The sequence below is a fragment of the Patella vulgata genome, chromosome 6 (assembly GCF_932274485.2).
Source record: "Patella vulgata chromosome 6, xgPatVulg1.2, whole genome shotgun sequence".
Taxonomy (NCBI): Eukaryota; Metazoa; Mollusca; class Gastropoda; family Patellidae; genus Patella; species Patella vulgata.
The window spans coordinates 52745005-52766428 of NC_065884.2; the positions used below are offsets into that span (position 1 = coordinate 52745005).

The 21424-nt window shown below is 37.0% G+C and overlaps 1 long non-coding RNA gene across 1 annotated transcript in view; it reads right to left on the reverse strand.

The window, feature by feature from the left end:
* LOC126824586 (uncharacterized) overlaps positions 1 to 21424 on the reverse strand; it is a 79729-nt gene that overhangs the window by 3885 nt on the left and 54420 nt on the right. The window lies entirely within an intron of this gene.

Here is a 21424-nt window from a genome sequence, read left to right on the forward strand (position 1 = left end):
ATATGATTTATTTCGCGGCCAGGTAGTAGAATAGCCCGGGTTCGATTCCATAAATTCATTTGCCATGGCTGGTGTCTGCGAGGCTGACAAGAAAAGTGTACCCAGTCCTTCGGATGAGAGAACGTCAACGTAATATAACCTTCGACAGCTGGAATTCGAAGAAGAGTAAGATGTCCGAGAATTGAACACATAACCATAAATCATGGCTGTAAAAGAATGAACTAAGCATTGTATTGGCGCTTTATTCTTTGCTCAAGCTTTATTTTCGTTAAATGTTTTTCTTTCTCTGAATATAAACATAGATTACCAAACAACAAACCATACCCCCCCCCCCCTCCACAGCAATAGCCTATAAACCTAAAAGCCTTATAAAAATGTCAAAAAGATCAGATCAGATCGTAACAAAAGGGTATAGCTGTAACAGTTATTACTACAGGACGCGTCCTTTCAACAGACAGTCCCTGACCAACCTCGTGGGTTTTCCCCGGGTCCTCCGGTTACTTCCCACTGCTAAAGACCCCTACGCGCAAGCGAATTATGGAAATTAAATTGAACCATGTGTAAGTCCCGAAATGACCTAGTTTGTGTCGATTGGACGTTAAACCTCATCTCTCTCTCTCTCTCTACAGTCGACATATATCAAAATTAAAGGTTAATAATTGCAGTCAGCAAAGTTCTAGCAAAGGCGCAATACATTTCAAACTAAGTTCATAATAACCAGTTTTTACAATACAACTATTAGTGCTCTTCATTTGGTGTGCAGTATTTAATAATAAAATAACGATTATTGGAGTTTTGCTTGACATGATAGAACACGGTTGCCAGGGTGTCAAAGGGAGAACAGTCTTTTTTGCAGTATTTGGGCGTAGGAGTTATCGACCTTGTTTTTACAGAACACTTAATGGTGGCATATGTTTAGTGCTTGTCAATTTGAAAAAGATATATTGATTATTATTGCCTCTAGTGTTTGTGAATAACAGACTAACGGTCGTATCCTTTATAACTATGGAACTCATCTTTAGGAAACGAAGTCGCAATAGTGTGTAAATGCCCCGCCCATATTGTGTTAACAGCTAATGTTATATGCAACATCCCAAAAACATCCCTTCGAGATATGGTTGATATACACCCAGTTATGAGAAGTCGAAAAGGTGCAAAAACGTCTACATGTTCTCTTTCAAGGAACCCTTTTCCGCCCCTACAGAATAAATAAAAGTCGGCCTATCCCCAAAGCAATATACATTCCAAATTTGCTTGAAATCTGTCAAGTGGTTCAGAGGAAGCTGAAAAGATACAAAGTTAAAATTGTGGAAAACAGCCGCCACGGTCATAAAACAGCAGCGGTTCAATTCGCCACTATCAACTAATTACGGTTGTTTATCAAAATAAGGGAGCCACGGTGGCTAGGTGGTTAAGACGCTGGCACGCTAGCCTGGAGGTCGGTTGTTCGATCCCTGCATTGGCCGAGAAAGTTCATCTGGATTTTTTCCGACATGGTTTCCCATTGTCAGTGATGCAGGATGGAGGGCCTGACAAGGACAACTGTCTAGTCCTTCGGGTGAGACGAACAACCGAGGTCCCGTGTATACATTGGAATGCACGTAAAAGATCCCTTGGCAGTTGGAATTCGATATAAGAGTTGGCGATAGTGCCGCTGCCCGCGCAAAATTTCTATCATAACACACTGTATGGCGTATGCCGTCTTCATTAGCCCAGTATAGGAGCAGAACAGTAGGACGTTAAACCCCATTTCTTTTATTTCATGTCCGTCAGAGTACCACTATATATATGCCTGATCTTGCTTGATCCATCACCCACCAAGAGTGTCCACAATTTTAATAGTTCCCCTAAATTTTTATGCAAGGTCTAGTCTGACCCACCTAGCAATTTTTATGTGTGGCTTAGTTTTTTTTGGTAATTAGTGTTGTTTTTTCGTTATTTATTGATTTTTCGATATTTTGGGGTTTTCGGATTTTTTCGGTAATTATCATCAAAAAAGTTTTTTCGGTATTTATCACTATTTCGGTATTTTGTCTGCATTTTTCGGTATTTTTCAGATTTTTATCTCTGTACTTTTCGCATTTTTTCGTTATATGGTACAACCGAACCGGTTTTTCATCAAAGACTCTATGAATGGCAACTTTTGTGGTATAGTCTAGATATCGTATCCACAGATCCATTTCACAACAAGTTGAAAGTTTAAAAAGAATCGTTGCGAAGATAATTTGAAATGCATTTACGACTAGGCATCACAAAAGTAATGTCGACCAATTTCCTCTTTCGCAGGTCTATGATATTAAAAAAATATCACCATTGTCGCTGCCGAGATCTCCTGTTTCTTCTTGTACTTTGGCTAATGGCCATTGCTGAAGAAAAACAGTAGTTGCGATTTTCACAGTTATTCCAATGATGTGGATGGTTGTGACATTAACAAAGAGGAAATCGTGAGCCATGGCTTTTGGGATACCTACTCGTAAATGTATTTCAAATTATCTCTGTAATTATCATTTTTAAGCTTAGAACTTGTTGTAAAATACATTTTCACAATTGACAAATATGAATCCTTGATACCATCTGTCTAGATTCTAGATGATACCACAAAAGGTTGCCAGACTACACATTACGATTTGTGGACCAGAAATGAAATGCAATGTGGGTTAACGTCCTACTGTTCTAACTTGGGCAATGAAGATGGCTATTCGTCATACAGTGTGAAATGAGGAAACATTTGCCCAGACACAGGGATCGAATTCCGGACCTTGTTGAGCCTTACCCACTGAGTCACTATTTCGGCCCATTTCTGAACAAACAGAATAGGTAATTCTTAACAACTAGATATATTTGCAAAGATATATAAAAATTCCATACAGGTTTGCTAGAATAATATTAAATCTTGTTTTCTGATTTACGAGATCTAGTATAATTAATTCCATCCTCTCCTAAAAAACTACTACACATTTTTATAATATGCCAAGCCAAGAGAAAGACTGACAATTGTCCCGTTTTGTTCTTAAGCAATCATCTACGATATCCAAAATCTATTTTTGAGGCAATCATCTACGATATCCAAAATCTATTTTTGAGGTAATATTTAAGTTTAGTGATCCTGAAAACCCCATAAAGGACATACAAGCCGTACAAAACAGAAAAATGACGATTATTTGAAAAATCATTCATTTTAGGGAAAATCTTGCCGCCATCTTGGCTTTTGGAAACCCTTTTTTGAGAGGTTGTATTTAAGTTCTGTGATTATCCGAGGCATCAATGATTTTAGGCAAATTTTGACTGCCATTTTGAATTTTCGCTATCTTGGATTTTGGGAAACTAATTTTAAAGATCAATTCAAAGTACAATGACTACGGAAACCCTATATATGATATATCACAAGTCTTGCTCTGCGTGATACTCATTCATCCTAACAAGAAATTCATTTTTCGTCAAATTTTGGCGGCCATTTTGGAAATCGGACGGATTCAACCGAAACTGACGTCACAGAATTGACATAATATCAAAATCGTCTTCAGTGACAAATTTTTCTTCAGAAACAACCGGTCCCCAAATATCGTTGCGATTGCGACAACCCTAAATAAAAGTTCACATGGTTAGTACCCTACCTCGCCGAGGCTCAACATTTTAAAATTGACAGTCTACTCAAGACTTTTGCTGAGTTTGCGAGCACCGCAGCTGTACAGACCAGGTCACTGAGCGTATTTATTTATGCCAAATGAATAACTTAAGAAGACCACACACAAAATTTGGCTACATTTACCCTGAACATGATTTGGTAGTAAACTTACAAATAAATCTTGAAAAAAAATGACAAAACGTTGCTTTTTTTTAGAATAATCTGTTGATTTGGAAAATATATCATTCATTCACCAACATGTGTCATATAACAGCAGCTGTAGAATGTTATTGCGAACATTTTGAGCCATATTCCATATCAATAGGTCAATCTGTGAAAGAGTTATGAAGGTTTCCTTGCCGCGCTCAATTGCAATGAAAAAACGGCGGCCATTTTTAAAGATGGCCGCCAAAATGGCATTTAGAAAAGTGACCCAGAAGTCCATCAGTCAAATTTGAACACTTCGGGCACCAGGCTAACTGAAAATCACGGTTGAATTTATTCATCAAATTGGTAATGATACTCCGAAATCCGAGGTCTGCCACATGGACTATAGGACGTTAAACCCCATTTCATTTTCAAAATGATGTCAACGTGTAAATCAAGCACAACGTAAACAGTTTTTCAAAGGTACAAAAATATTGACGTTGTTGAATGGAAAATATCCGTATTGAAATCACTTTATTGGGTTTCCTTCAGTACTTCAAAGGCTAGCGTAACTGATTGATTTCTTATGCCGGGACGTTCTGTCAGCAGGAAATCACTACGTTGCATCGCAGAAAAGATGTTGGGATATTATGTTTTTCCCTGAACTGACATTGATTCTTGAAACAAGTAAAATATTTGTAAAAAAATGTACTGAAGTGAGCTCTACAGTTCATGACACATATAGAAATTATTGGAAATTGTGAACACTTGAACATGCTTTGCTGATACACGTTTTCTTTTCCTTCCATTTGGCAATTTAGATACTAACATTACTTAATAATATCATTTGACCAGTGTCAATATAGCGGCAAAATTTTATTCATAATTCATAATCTAAATGAACAACCAACATTGTTTTATTTCTTGGGTGTGGGGGCGAATGGTCTAAAGCGTGCGCTTTAAGTTTTAATGTCTGTCATTGAGTCCAATGGCGTGGTTCATGTTCCCAGCTTGTACCTTGTAAGTTTTCTCCGGGTCAACATACACACTGCTCAAGACCCCTACGCGCAAGCCTATTATTGAAATAAAATTGAGCGATATGTTAGTCCCGAAATGCCCTAGTTGGTGTCGAGTGGACATTTAACCCCCATTTTTCTCTGTTTTATTTCTGGCATAACTCCTTTTGTCGTCGGCATGATCAGTATCGATTATAGAAAAACAGGGATAGAAACGTAATTGACAATGGATAACTAGAAAAGTTAATACTTTACCAAGTAAACATGTTATCATAGGCCTATAAGTGACAGAATGATAGATGTTTCTCGGTGGAAATTTAAATTGAAATAAGGACAAAAATAAAACCACAAAATATAGATGCAATCATATTTTTTTTTTTATCACATCTATTTCATCGATACGCTAAACTTGAATAACCAGTAAAATTTAAATTGTACACAGATTGACTAATAAGCCCATTATTAAAGATTTATTCACATTACAAGTGTAGCACTTGCTACATATCTTTTGTGTCGGCCTGATCGTCTAGGCTAGTGGTCCGTCTCTGGCGTGGATACTATTTAAGCTCCCTACTCTTGGGACGTCACATTATTTGTTTACTGGTGCTACCCAAATCAGATATATATCAGGAACAATAATAGTTTCTTGTATACATTTTTATGCCGAACCTCCCATCATGGTTCTCCTAAGAATTCAAACAGCGTCTGATTTGCTGAACCCAAGTCTGGACTTTTATATTCCCCAATTTCTGTTATTAATTAGGTGATTGGTCAATTACATCCAATGTCGTAAGAAATGCCAAAATGTGGACCTTGACCTTGAGAGATTATCTGATAAATTTCCTTCATAATAACATTTTAAAAGGTAAACAAATTGGCCTTGACTCTACATTCTTCACAGCCCTCCTGTCCATGTTATTCTCCAAATATTGAAAACAAATAAATTGCGTTTCAAATAAACATGTATTTACAAGATAACATTTTAAGGTCAGGCTGTTCTGATATTCATCTAACGTTATTATTCACATAGCATAAATCCGTAATTATATAACACAAGCCCATAATCAACTCTTTGGACCAATGAAATGGTCAAGATTTCCAATTCATTGAAACACGATCGCTATTTAATAATTTAATTTAAAACTGGAGGATCGAGACTTTGTTTATTATCGTAGCGAAAGTACTTGGCATTCGAGACTATACTGTGAACTCTTCAAAGCTTGATAACTTCGCTCTGAAATGAGTAATTTGACTGAAATTTTCAATATATTCATTTTACATGATTGATGTGATAATGACTGACACCAATATTGTCCTTTAATGTGTACGTTTTTTGTTTGTGATTTATGTAGGTCTTGTCCGTAGATTTGTCTTGTATATTTGTGTGTGATGCCGGCCCCTTGCACTTAGTATTATAATTAGTATACACTGTTAATCACTATTAACATAGTGTCTGTTTGAAAGCCGAACAGTACATACATACATACGCAGCAATATACGTCCACATTCCTGTTTTGTTTGATATGGTCCAGTTTGCATTGAGGGTCTGCGAAATAAAACTGGGTTGTAGGACTGCTATCAGTTTAACACTTTGTTCACATTAACAGAACACAATTTTTATTTTAAAACAATCGATGTCTTTATTCTAAAAGCATGACGTTTCGAATAGGTATGCAAAGTTTCAAAAGGATCTGTTAAGAATTGCGGTCTGTAGGCAAAACACAAGACACACAAACATTAGGCGTGGCTCTGTCCCAAGGGGTCGAGCATGCACCAAAAATAATAATAGAGGTCGGCCTTAGGATTAAGGAATAAGTATAAAAAGTAGCCTTAGGCTATAAGGAATAAGTATAAAAAAGTTTTCAAGATGATCGATTAAGAAATGCGGTCTGCAAGTGACACACAGACATAAAAAAAGAAAACCCCTGGGGGTTGGGTATTCACCACAAATAATAGGGATGTTCCTTAGGATAGAAGGAATATATATGTATGCTAGGTTTCAAGGTGATACCATAAGAAATGCGATCTGTAGATGACAAACAAATAAATAAATATAAGGGATAGGCGTGGCTCTGCCCCTGGCGGTCGGGCATGCACCAAAAACAATAGGGATCATCGTTAGGGTATAAGCAATTCATATGAAATTTTTTCAAGACGATTGATTAAGAATTGTGGTCTGTAGGTGACACACAGACATAAAAAGAAAAGAAAATGGGCGTGGCTCTGCCCCTGGGGGTAAAAAAACAATAGGGATCATCGTAAGGGTATAAGCAATTCATATGAAAAAATTTCAAGACGATTGATTAAGAATTGTGGCCTGTAGGCGACACAGACATAAAAAAGAAAATGGGCGTGGCTTTGCCCCTGGGGGTTGGGCATGCGCCCAAAACGATAGGGATGTTCCTTAGGGTACAAAGAATAAGTATGCATAGTTTCAAGATGATACGTTAAGAAATGCGGTCTGTAGATGACAAACAAATAAATAAATATAAGGAATGGGCGTGACTCTGCCCCTGGGGGTCGGGCATGCACCAAAAACAATAGGGATCATACTTAGGGTATAAGCAATTCATATGAAAAATTTTCAAGACGATTGATTAAGAATTGTGGCCTATAGGCGACACACAGACATACAAAGAAAAGAAAATGGGCGTGGCTCTGCCCCTTGGGGCCGGGCATGCACCCCAAACGATAGGGATGTTCCTTAGGGTACAAAGAATAAGTATGCATAGTTTCAAGATGATACGTTAAGAAATGTGGCTTGTAGACGACAAACAAACAAATACAAAAAATGGGCTTGGCTCTGCCCCTGGGGGTCGTGCATGGACCAAAAACAATAGGGATCATCCTTAGGGTATAAGGAATAAGTATGTAAAGTTTGAAGATGATCACTTAAGAATTGTGGCCTGTAGGCGACACACAGACACACACATACACACACACACAGGGGAGACGGCAATAATGTGGACGTATAAAAAGTATGTCGTCTTTTAGCGACATATCAGATTTGTATCCGTGAAAACAATCAGATCTTGAAGGTGAAAAATAAAAATAATTCACGTGAAGTGTAGGGTTGTATGAGGAAATAAACAGAGTCGTGATTATTGGCATGCAGTTTATTGAATAACAACACAGCTTGGTTCTATTGAAATACCAACAGTTTTAGATTTGGTTAGGTAGGTTATTCAACCAACAAATTTATTGACCTCATTTTTCATAATCTAGATCTAGATATCTTTCATACAAGAAAAATCAAATATAAGACAGATTTCATCTGATAGTAACCTATTAAATTAAACAGACTTCGAGTTAAACGATAAATGTTACCATCTTCCAGAAAATATCAGTGACTACATCCAATGCTACATCAGATGTCTGGATCAGGAATTTGATGAGTATATCGCCCCTTCCTTGTGGCATTTATATTTTTTCCTTGGATTACATGCCGAACACTATAGATTTAAAAGGTTGGTGAGGAAACGGGCTTCTGTGCTAAATGGGGAGGGGGGTCTAGTGGTTTAACGCGTGTGAGTGAAATCACAATGTCTGTCATTGAATCAAGTGGCGTAGTTTCCATTCCCCGCTTGTACTTGACAAGGAGTAGGGTCGCTTGTCCAACCTCATAGGTTTTCTCCGGATCCTCCGGTTTCCCCCCACTGCTAAAGACCCTTGTAAACGCGCTAGCGAATTGAACGATATCATTTTCCCGAAATGACTTGGTTTGTGGGAAGTGGGCGTTAAACCCCTTCCTCTCGCTCTCTCTCTCTCTCTCGGGGGGGGGGTCGAATGGTTAGCGCGTGCGCGTTGTATCATAAGGTTGTCATTGAGGTCAACTGGCGTGGTGTCGATTCCCGGTTGTACGTGAGAAGGAGTAAGGTCGCCTGTCTAACCTTGTGGGTTTCTTCCCATTGCTAAAGACCCCTACGCGCAAGAGAATTATGAGCTTCATATTCTTTTTCTAAAAAAAGTAATATTACTCGCTAACAAAGAGTTCTGGCAGATTTTATTCAATACCCGTTACAAATAGGTTAAATATTGATTATCTTGAAAAAGTAAAGTACAATTACATTAGTTTTCTCATTTAAGAAAAAACCCAAATAATTCTCATATTTAATGATTGTACTGTATTTACAACTGAACTTGTAAATTTCAGTGTGTCACTAATTGAACATTTATATGTCATAACAACAGTTCAATCCACTCTAGATATGGTATAAAATAAGCCGATTAAGATATCTAGAGGAATTGCATGACAATACAACGATAGCACTTCTCATGTGGCTTTAATCTAAATATTTGGAAACAATAAGAGTCACGGGATGTATTTGAAACCCGAAAAGAGAGTCATTTTGTTAGGAAATCATTATGAGTAGCTGCTATTATTAAATATACAACTGGTTGTTGTGTTTTCTCTGATGTGCATATAAGTTATATCATGAGGTCATCATATGTTGATCTATTCGGTTCATATCAAACTCTGATGACATTGATGAAATATTACAATCTATATTTCGTTTCGTTTTTTTACATACTTTCGATGGCCTACACTACATGGAGATCTGACCGGTTGTAGTGGAAGATCGCGTCAGAGGTCATACGGGCGGCTTTTGACCCTATGACGTTAGACATGTGCTTAACCAATCAGCGTTAATGCTTCTAGTGGGTTACCCACAGGTCCGTGCACCTCATGGCAAAACCTCGCCGTAACAGATCGGCTCATTGGCTAATCCCTCACATCATCCAGAACGCGGGTTATATAACAACTCTTTCAGACCCTTGTGTAGTAAAGACAAGTAAAACGAAATTTTGAACTATAAAAAACGAAACGAAATATGATCTGTGATTTAATCAGATTGGAAATATTACAACAAGAACACGGAAATCGTTTTTTTTTATTCTCGTGACAATGGCAAATGTTTATGGTACAGTTAGATGCATTCAGCATCGAAACAGGTGTACTTATCGGTTTATTTAGATCTAACTCTTAATTTCGTATTTTTTGCATCAGTTGCAATGCTGGAACTCGACACTCTTTCATGCAGCAAATCGCCTTTGTTCTTGTGTATACACCGACACCTGAAAGATATGCACACAGTAATTATAGATTACACAAGTTTATCAAAAATAGAAGAAAAAAAAACTTACCCTCGATAATTCGATAAGTACAAAATAACTATAGGCTTATAAAAATAACTGAAGGAAACTTTTAACTTATCCGTAACACTTCGATTATCCATGTCTAAAAATATCTTTCACAATTTTCTCTTCGTCCTCATGTAGATTTATTTCTCCACACACTCCAAGTCTTGACAGTCCCTTCGTTAACTATTTTGGGAGACAGTTACCTTAATACAGTCCTTTAAATTCTTCTCTGAACATATGTAAAGTGGCCCACAGCCTCAGATATTTGTACTATATACACTGACCTGTTTTAACAGCATGTCACTCGGATCAAAACAGCGTTTGTGAAAAAAGTTCAGTCACGGGTTCGCTCATACACGGCAGGCAGCAAACATTCGCCCAAAATAGACATTATTCATTCACTTATTTATCAACTAGAAGAATGCCCGGCTTCGCTCGGGGGTCATAACCCCGAAACCGGAAGTGGTAGACTAACGCCACCTGGCCTATGTTACTCCCCGGTCCGAGCTACCTCTATACCTCAAATTTCAGACTCGGGGCAGACCTAGTGTAGCCGCCAACCCCGAACAGACAAACGACAGTCACAAATATTAGTATAGATAGATGAAGTCATGAAAAAATATCCTCTTTACTCGTTGGACTTATAAAAATATGTAGTTACGAACTCGATTAAAATTGTGGCTAAACCTCGGCGATTTAATTTCTAGGTTAGTTGATTGTAACCAATGATGTATATGTTGTAACGGTTCTCGGTTCAGAGTCAACTCATGTAGTTTCGTCCTTTTTCTAACCCCACTCTCGCGGCAACGTACCGACAATGCAAGACTGTGAAAGTTACTTTTATTTAACCGTAAAACCTTGTTGTTAGTTGCCGCGTCAGTGAGTTTAGAAGTTACATTGTTGGTAGCTCTAAATACGCAAAAAAATGAGACTGGAAATTAATTAAACGAAATGTATTTTCCGTAGTCTCGATTAACCAGACTTGTATGATTCAAATAAGGAACAGTTGCCAGATGGAATTCAAAAAAGGCCATAGCGCCGCTGCCCGGGCAAACTTTCCCCGTTGGCACACTGTATTGCGTGCGCCCTTCATAACACCAGTCGGCGCAGAACAGTAGGGCGTTTAATCTCATTTCATCTCCTTTCAGGGTTTACTATGATTGACGAAAATACAAAATATACCAAACTGGCGTCTTCTCTAATTGATAATTTGTCAAAGGACGATGCATTTGGAATTATTGCTTTTATATTTGGATAGAAACACATTAACGAAGCAAACTGTGTCCTGTTTTTATTTGATTTACATTTATTTTAAGACAATGCCTCGTGATGGCTGGTATTCGATGATCTATATTCTGTTTGTCATTTACGATTATTCAATCTATTTTGTTTGTCAGGTTGTGCAATATGCCAGGTCACTAGAGACCAGCTTTCATTTTATATATATTTTTCATTCCATAATTTGATATATAAAAGCGTTTGACAGATTTCTTGTGGTAAAAGAAATGGCATATAAAAGCCAGTTGATATATCTGATAATACAAACACCCGATCAATAACATGAAGTAACTGGTTTACCACGATACAGATACCATGCTTCATATTGTAGGCTGTGCCATTCTCGCTCTTCCAACTTTCAAAGGAATTGCATTACACCCACCCCCTCTACACCCCCCCCCCCCCCCACACACACACACATCTGTTTATCCACCCGCCCAACGTTCTGTAATCAATCATGAATTTAAAGAGTTCATGTAGTATCAATTATTAGCAGAATTATTTCCACTTTGGTAGAACTGTAAAGAGATACCGTCACTATCCTGAACACATTATTACGGTGGGCGAGGTAAAAAATGTTAGTTTGTGTCAGTAAAAGAGTTTGCTGGTTAGCAAAAAGGTAACACTTTGGAAAATATATTAAATTTTGAAATTGTAACTCATGGTCATTTTCCATAATTAGTTTGTTCTATCTATCTTTGATAGTAAGTGCAGGGGGACTGCACCACACACAATTTACACAAAAACATGGACAGGACATCATACTCAGGAAAACACAAACATACAAACAATTAAAAAAAAGTGAATGGATCCGGGGGCTAGCCGTAAGCGTCCACTGCGCTGTACAGTCCCGGGTCTGTAGTGACACCGACTTCACTCAAATTTGAAAACAATTAGGAATATAACCCAAAGAACCCATTGTGTAGTGCCAGCATGAATCATGATCTGCTATATGCTACACGAAATACGAATGTAAGCATATGTAGTAAAATTCAACTATACAAGTAACCACATCGGTAAAATGTATTAAAAAAAAGTAGTCTAAACTCTAAATTCAATCACGAAACGCTTCAGTATTCAATACATATAGGGTACATGTTCCATCGTCACAAAAAACAAAACTGAATACAAAGAAGCAAATAGGAAATGTAGACGGTCTCGAGGGACGTCATATCTTAGAAGGTGATAAAAAAAATCACAATAATAAGGGCGATAATCCAGATAAAATAACGTTAAAGGCTTAAAAACCATAAGTTTTAGCGACTTATCGGGATTATTAGGTTATGTAATTGTACAATTTATAATATATTAATATAATATCCCACACAAGAAATGCAAAACAGGTATGTTGAAGAAATCGTACTATGTAAGTGAATTTATAAAGGCATAAAATTAAGGGAGGTAATTCAGACAGGGTTAGGTAACTACAGAAAATGTAAAGTAAAATGAAATTTAATTTGGATCATTATCCAGTATGTAGTCGGTTATATACTTACAAGTAATGTCAAACTTGGTATGTTGAAGAAATGGAAGTTTTGAAATTTCTTTTAAAATGCGTAATTGTGTAGCGCCTTTGGCAGTGCATTTAAAGTAAAGAGATTTTATTCGGGAGAGAAATAGTTCTTTATTGTTACATATTGTCAAAAATCGTAATGCCTGTGTATAGAAAACACTATATAGCGTGGTATCTGGTATGTTACTATAGATTGATGGGTATTTTACTACTTCAAAACCAAATTTGTCCGTTTTGTCGAAAATACCGACATTAAATGTATTGTTAATTATATTGATGTTCAGGTCAAGAACAGATGCATTTACAGTACCGGAATTTTCTTTATTTAATATTAGTTCAGGAGGATATATTTCACTTTTATATTTGTTGAAATTTCCATTATCATTGATAGGTGTTATATGATTCACGTGAGACAAGCAGTTAAAGATACATTATGGAAGATTCGGTAACGAGTTGGCAGTTCTCACTATAATAGTTAAAAACTAGATAATGAAGAAGTCAATTTGGTGAAAATTTCATTCAAATTGATCCACTATGAACCGAGAACTAAGCGACTGAAATTCCCATAAGCCTCGGTCATCATTACTAAAGTCAGCACGATAAACAGCGTAGTCTCGATTATCCATTTAATCGTTTAATAGAGAGGGAAAGTTTTGCAGTAAATCGGCTTACAATCCACTAAAGATCGCAGACTAGCGCGGCCATCTAGAGTTGATTATGGCCTGGATAGGTTAATTAATGTCTAATTAATAATTTAGATAACATTTCAGGCCTAAAGAAAGACCTGAAATAGGCAGATTTAGCTCTTGCATAATGCATGTTTAAATTATAGCAAGTATATTATATCCCTCTCGCCTACCCTTTTGCATGACCATTTTTTGTTGATATTGGTCTAGTGCTCAAAATTTCAGTGGTCAACTGTAGCACTATCCGTCGGTCGAATATGGAAAGTAAAAGCTTATCTCATTCGACGTGTGACACATTCCCTGCTACACATAATTTTGTTACAGCCTTGGTCGTCTAGGTTTGACTATGACGTGGATTTTATTGTAATTCTCCACGCTTTAGGACTTCAACGTTGTGTACATATTTATAGCAGCCAAATCTTATGTTTATCAGAAAAAACAATCCAATTGTTTCTTGTATATATTTTTATGTCAACACAGGACACATGGTTACAAGCACACACTACATCAAAACAACATGTCTAAGTCTATCCCAATCCACTAAAGAGCGGGATTATTGATGGAAACCACTACATCACGAGAATCAAATGATCGTCTAAAGAACCAAATGGGTATCTGAATATTCGAGCCTTGGGTTTGCTCTTTTATAGGACACAAATTTATGCAATTAATTATGTGATTGGTTACTTATGCTTAATGACGTCAAGAATTACCCAAATAGAGAGATTGGCTCTGAAAGAATATCTGGCAATTTTCCATCACTAGTATTTTAAAACATTAAACAAAGTAGCCTTGACTCTAGAACTCATGTTCTGTTATTCTCCTAATATTGAAAACAAATTAATTGCGTTTTAGATAAACACATACCAACGTTATTATTCATATACAGCATAAATCTCCTAATGATATTATTACACAACATCGTACAAAATATTGGAGTAAACGCATGGCAATTCGTTGCTCCGTCTTTAGTTAAAATCGTTCAGGTCATCGAAAATTTAAGGTAAATGTTGAAGCCGGGCAAAGAGATCAGATTTAACATTGAAGTCAATGGTGAAATTAATTGTGGTCTGTCTCCCAACAATATTCGTTTATCGCCCAATAATGCATTCCTTGGGCAACATTTACAGCGAAATAAGCTTAAGTTTAATTCTATTTGGTTTCTTTGACTTCAATTTGTCTTCATTGTTTATGCAAGATATTGGTGACTATATTTTTTTTATTCCCATATCACGTAACAAAGCCATATTATTTTTAATCGTGTTTCTGTTGTTTTAGTATATATCAATAATATGGTTTATTTTATTCAGATTTATATTTTCTAATGTACTTTCCTTTGTTAGATTCTCAGTGTAAATTGTACTATAATATATATTTTAGAAATAAAATGACCCTTTTCAACTCCAAGGAAATCAAATAATATGCACAGGTAGAATGAAGGGTTGCTTCTTATAAAGTCGTAGCTAGTGAACCTTTATACGTCTTCATCCACCTAGCGAAGTGAATTGAACCTAACAAAAGTATTAAGATTACAGGTAATTCAATCGGATCATATCTCTAACCCCCTTAAATGAATTTAACCAGCTCATGATTCAAAGGTATATATAAATATTTTTTGCTGTGCATTGTATTACAATACATATTATCAATAAATTCTATCAAGGATAAGTCGTCTTTTCAGATCTAGTGAATATGTGCATTTTTTTTATTCTTATATATGTAATAAATAACACCGTACATTCTGCTACTTACTATAACCATTTTTTGTCGCGGAACAAAGACATCATAGGTAACAAATCTAATTTAACCTGGGTTACCTATATATCAACTTCAGATATAACAAAGACAGTAGTTTATTACAAATATAGTATACAATGAAGTTAATTTGCTTGACAAGTTTTTATTGTAAAACGTATTAACTTCTTAAGGTAACAGATGTGTTCATAATTTCTTGCCGGTGATTAGCGACGCGTCGAACCCCACAAAGAAATCATCAATTATCTATTTATAATGGTATTGTTTTCGAAGCACATAATATTTTACTATTATTTAAAATGACCCAAGTAAATTGTGAAATTGTCTTGCACTAGACTCAATCACACCTTATGGAAATTGGTTGACTGGTTCGATCAACATATCAAATCATCTGACATTATTTCTACCAGGTCTGAACGGTAAAGCCCGCTTATCATTCCAGCCTATAAAATTGTTTCCGCCTTGACTGCAACGAAAATAAGCCTTGAGCTTGGGGAGTTTCCAGTGCAGCTCAAAACGCATACTTAAAAGTATGCGTGTTTCTGTTAAATTTAAGTAAAAGATGTTTAACATTGAACGACGGGTACTTTTGATAAAAAAAAATATAAAAAACATTTCCACCGCGGTGCAAATGTTTACACCGCGCAGAAAATATTTACTCCGCGGTGTAAAGGTTTTACATGTTTTTTTTTTATTTATCACAGTTTTCACTGCGATTTCTCATATGAGGTAAATTTTAAGAAAAAGGTATAAATCAATGTATGGCACTAACAGGCCACCGTATATTTCCTGTCGGCAATGAAGAAATATTATGTGGTTCTCAAGGAAAATGATATTCTTGGAGAAGTATTAAATTGAACTTTTCAAAAAGGTGTGTGAGTTTATGGTTGGGTGTCCTGTACCAGTTTGCCTCGCACAAACCATGAACCTTTGCACTTAAAATAACCAACACTCTGGTCTTCATTACATATGGAGGAGATTAAATTAAGTGTATGGCAATGCCCTGATCGATTTCATTTTACTAAACTATCTCTGTTGCATTTAGTAATTAACCATACACAGATCACCAAATTCTATTGAATACAATTACTGAACGAGGATTCGACATGATCAACGAAGACTTTATCAACCAGATGATACACAAATATATGGAAGTCTGTTGCAAGAAACGCACACGTTGGCGTGCACGTAAAAGAACACATAGCAGATGGAATGCTACGAAGAAACGCAAAATGTGCCTCATAGCACATTCGACCATGTAGGCCTGTCTTCATTTGCACGCTTATACGTAGGACAATTATATCATATATAAAATCCGCATACAGTAACATTGTCTATATTAACATTTACTGGACGATGTTTCGACCAGATCAACCAGGTGATATACAAATATATTGAAGGCTTTTGCGACGAGAACGCAATGTAACAGAAGTCGAGAATACGTCTTTATTTTTCCCCGACTTCTCGCCCAGTTTTCCCACAACATTCGGCTTCTCACCCTCTACTTCTTGCGGCGAGAAATCGAGATCACAACAATATGATCCCAATACAAATTATAATAAATGCCCAAGCTTACTGAAAGTGCATCATCACGGAATAGTATAGTGGTAACGTTTCTCAGGAATACACATTTATTGTATTCCATAGAGTTGTGTTTTAAATGCACTGAGATTTCAAAGTCGATCACATTAAAACGACTAAAGAAAATCATGATTTATTTTAACAAAAAGAATGCGAAAATAGTGTGGGATGATTTCTTGGTATTACACTGACATAAGCAGATGTTTTATCTTGGGTTTTTTTGTTTGGTTTTTTAAAAAAAATGGAACCAAGGAAAACAATATTTTAAAGTAGCTAAGTCTCGAACTCAATATCATCTAAGTGCAACATTGAAAACACGAATTATTTGTCAATTCACCGGGAAAAGATGGGCTTTTGATATCCAATATTTAAAACAAAAGAAACATTTACCATTGCTACACGAATCGTGTACCATAATGCCTTTGTAACAAGGAACATGAAGAACGAGGCTAGACATATTCCACAAGTCATGTCAAACGGTGAAGAGCATGCGCATTAAATACTATCGGTGTAGACTGGAATAACCAGACGCGAGAAATTGCCATTCGATTGAGACATAACTGATTTGAAATTAAAGTTAAAAACGGAAACGATTGAATGTAAATCAGTTTATATACATTATAATTACATAATTATAATGTTGCGGCCCATTTGTGTCAATTTCTAGGCCCCAAATTATAGCGATTTAGCTCCTTTAAGTTTGCACCAACACCTGTTCGCACATAGGCTGATAGATCTTAGATTATCTCGAGGAAAATAAACGGAAAGGATTTTAAAAACAGAAAATGACGTGGCCTGCCTTATTAAGGCAGAAATGAACTAAAATGGGGTTTTAACTTCCTACATTTCTGCACAGACTGGGATTTTGAAGACGGGCATGCGCCATGCAGTGTGTGCTATGAGGGACATGGTGCCTGGACAGTGGCGCTACGGTCTAATCTTATATCGAATTCTAACTGTGGGGGTCCTTTTACGTGCACGCCTATGTGTATACTGCAACTCGGTTTTCGTCCCATCCGAACGACTACACACCTCCCCCTTGTCCGCACCACAGACAAGGGGAAACCAAGCACGCCGAAAAAATGATTAAATCGAAAAAACATTTGCGTCCTCTAGAGGTTCCAGAACCTAAAAACGAGATTTTTCGTACAAATATGGGCAATAAATGCAGGGATTTAAACATATTTTAAGTTTCAACAAAATTGGATAAAACTTATAACTTAAGAGGCTTCACAAACTATTTTTCTTGCTTAAAATACATATTTTCATTAAGAAAAAGAAAAGTGATTTAACGTCCTACTTTTCAACACTTAACAGCCGGGCTAATAAAGACGGACCTGAGCCATGGAGTTTGCTATGAGGCACATATTACGTTTCCTCTTACGCTTTATCGCATTCCATCTGCCATGGGCTATTTTTCGAACCATCCGAACGACTGGGTTATGTTCCTTGCCAGGGTCTCCTCATTACAACACTGACATGTGGAAAACACGAATTAAAATCCCAAGGAAATAGTTATTTCAAATGGGAAGTCGCGCCTTGAGTTGTAACTTATAAAGTGTTCCACTGTTTTACGCCAAATATTTTAAGTTCTTTCGCATATTTCCCCTTTAACTAAGTGATTTATATTTCAGATCTTGTCCATAGAGAACTGAACAATGTGTGGTAAATACTATGTATGAAAAAGAAGATTTTATCAATTACGACAATGATACACAAATCTGCCCACTCATTGAAAAACAAAGTTGGAAAATATGGCCTTCGAAGCAATTTACTTTACTTCGTGCTATTAGAGAGGAGTAAATCATATTTGTCTGATAAAGGTTATTATGGTGTGGGTGGAGATGTCATTGTATGTGTTGTCCTTTTCTTCGCGAATTGGCAATTTTTTTTATCTTTAAATTGCCTTTTGATGATGATGCCGACTATTTTGTTGTTTTATTCTTGGGGTTTTTTTTTCAGAGTTTTTATTTTGTCATCACCTGAGCTTTTTTTCGGATCTATTAAAAACTGATTGTTTGTTAGAATGAAAGCCTGCTTCCACGATGGTGATATGACAGACAATATGAGAAAAATGTTGGGCAAATAATTGATATGATGAAAGCGGCGCTACGGTTCACTCTTCCAACTGTCAAGGGTTCGTTTACGTGAACGCCATTGTGTACACGGGACCTTGTTTTTTTGTCCAATCCGAACGACTATACGTTCTCCCTTGTCAGGGCCTCCGTCCAACACCACTGACAAAGGGAACCAAGTCAGAAAATCCCGATGAACTTTCTCGGCCAACACAGGGATCGAACATCCTACTCACTAAGCCACCGTACACCTCACTGATTTAATTCGAATCCCCGGTTGTACGTGACAAGGAGTTGAGTCGCCTGTCCAACCTCGTGGGTTTTCTCCGGGTCCTCCGGTTTCCTCCCGCTGCTAAAGACACCTACGCGCAAGCGAATTATTGAAATAAAATTAAACCATGTTAGTCCCAAAATGACCTAGTTTGTGTCGAGTGGACGTTAAACCCCATTTCTCTCTCTCTCTCTCTCTCTCTCACTGATTTAAAAAACTGGCAACTGTAGTACTTTCATCCAATGTCCTTTAGAAACTTGCACTCAATCAAAATGTGCTTAACTGTCAAAGGGACATAGTGTTTACACTCTGGTTTATAATATGTTGATTTGTTTTCATTATTTACTGGAAATGTTCATTTTGTCTAAGAAGTTACCATTAGTCCCAAATTGCTTATTTTCCCAACTTAGTCAACTGTAAGTGAAACTGGACAATAACCCGATAACTCTGCCTTTGTTAAATCTATTTTATACACATTTTCCCAACTTAGTCAACTGTAAGTGAAACTGGACAATAACCCGATAACTCTGCCTTTGTTAAATCTATTTTATACACAATTCTTCAATTTATTTAACTGTTATCTAGGTAAATTCCACACTCTTTACTTTAAGGGATCGCAACTGTGTGATATCATTTGTATTGTGCTTACATATTCACTAAAGATGTGACGAAATATTTTTGGGTTGTGAATATCTGGACCTTTACTGCCAAGTTCTGTTGGATAGTCATGATTTTGAGGTGGAAGGATCACGAAGTAAATAGAAATAAATCAGGGTAATCACCTTCTAATTTGACGTGAGCAGGGAGGTAACTCTGCTGAGCTCTGAGATCCAATAAACTACATTACGACAGGGTCTCCGATTTTGATAGCGAACCCACACCAATGGCATGCTAAGCCCCCGGTGTTGATAAGAAATGAAATGAAATGGGGTTAAACGTTCTACTGTTCTGCCCCTATACTGTGCTAATGAAGACGGTAGACTAAACATATGTGTTAAGGGACATGTTCGAGTGTTGTATGTATCGGACCGCAACTTTTGCTTTACGCACAGTATGAAATATGTATAATAGAACGACTGGCGCAGAAAAGTAGTAAAATTAAAGAGGGAGAGTGAGAGTGTTTAGGGGCGGGGGGTTAACGTCCACTCGACACAAACTAGAACATTACGGAACTAACATATGGTACAATTTTATTTCAACAATTCGATTACGTGTAGGAGTCATTAACAGTGGGAGGAAACCGGAGGACCCGGAAAAATTCCACGATGTTGGACAGGCGATCCTACTCCTTGTCACGTGCAACCGGGGAATCGAAACCACCCCAGTTGACTCAATGACAGACCTTATGATACAACGCGCTACCCATTCGGCCACCCCACCCCCCACTAAATTAAATGAAATAGGGTTTAACGTCCTAATGTTTTGCTCCGAGTGGCTTTATGAAGACAGGCATGCACAATACAGTGTACTATGAGGGGAACTTAGTCCGGATAGCGGCGCTGCGGCCTACTCTTATATTGAATTCTGACAACGGGTCTTTTACGTGCGCGCCAATGTGTACTTGGGAACTCGGTTGCGTTGCGTACATACCATTGTCAGGATTGGTGTATTACATTGCATTGTCAGTGTGGGTGCGTTACATTTCATTGTCAGGGTGGGTGTTTTTGTCATTGTGGGTGCATTATGTCAAAGTGGGTGCATCGTTACATTTCATTGTCAGGATGGGTGCGTTACAATAATAGACACTGGCGGACTAGTGCACCTGCAGACTAATGAGCATTCGCGATTTGTTGTTAGTACTTGAAAACAAATTGAAGCAAGACCAGATTAAATACACTGAATTTTATTAATCTGTAAGCATTTTCTTTAAGCCAACTTTTTAGTCAAGTCGATGAAACAACTGTGGTGGTCAGGGTTCCAACAGCAGTTGGTACACTCAATCCGATTGGGTCGCACATTAATTATCCATTGAATAAAATGTAGTGTTCGTAGATGAGTAAACAGTAATGAGCTTTTTATGGTTTCGGTATTTTAAGCAAACTGTCGATGTATTTCAACAAGCCGAATTTAGGTTGATAATAAAATCAGATGAAAAGTACGATTTCAGTTTCCGGGTCCTAGAATTAATGATTTTAGCGGCATTAAATGAGCAACAACAATGCTCTAATTTTTAAACAAGTTCTTATCTCGTAATTATATTAATTTGATATTCTGTGTTATTCTAATTGAATGGCATTTAGTAATTGAATACATTAAGATAATAACATGAGTTCAATGGATAAACAATTACTGTATTTAATCGGAGCTATGTTTCAACAATGATTCTATTGTCGTC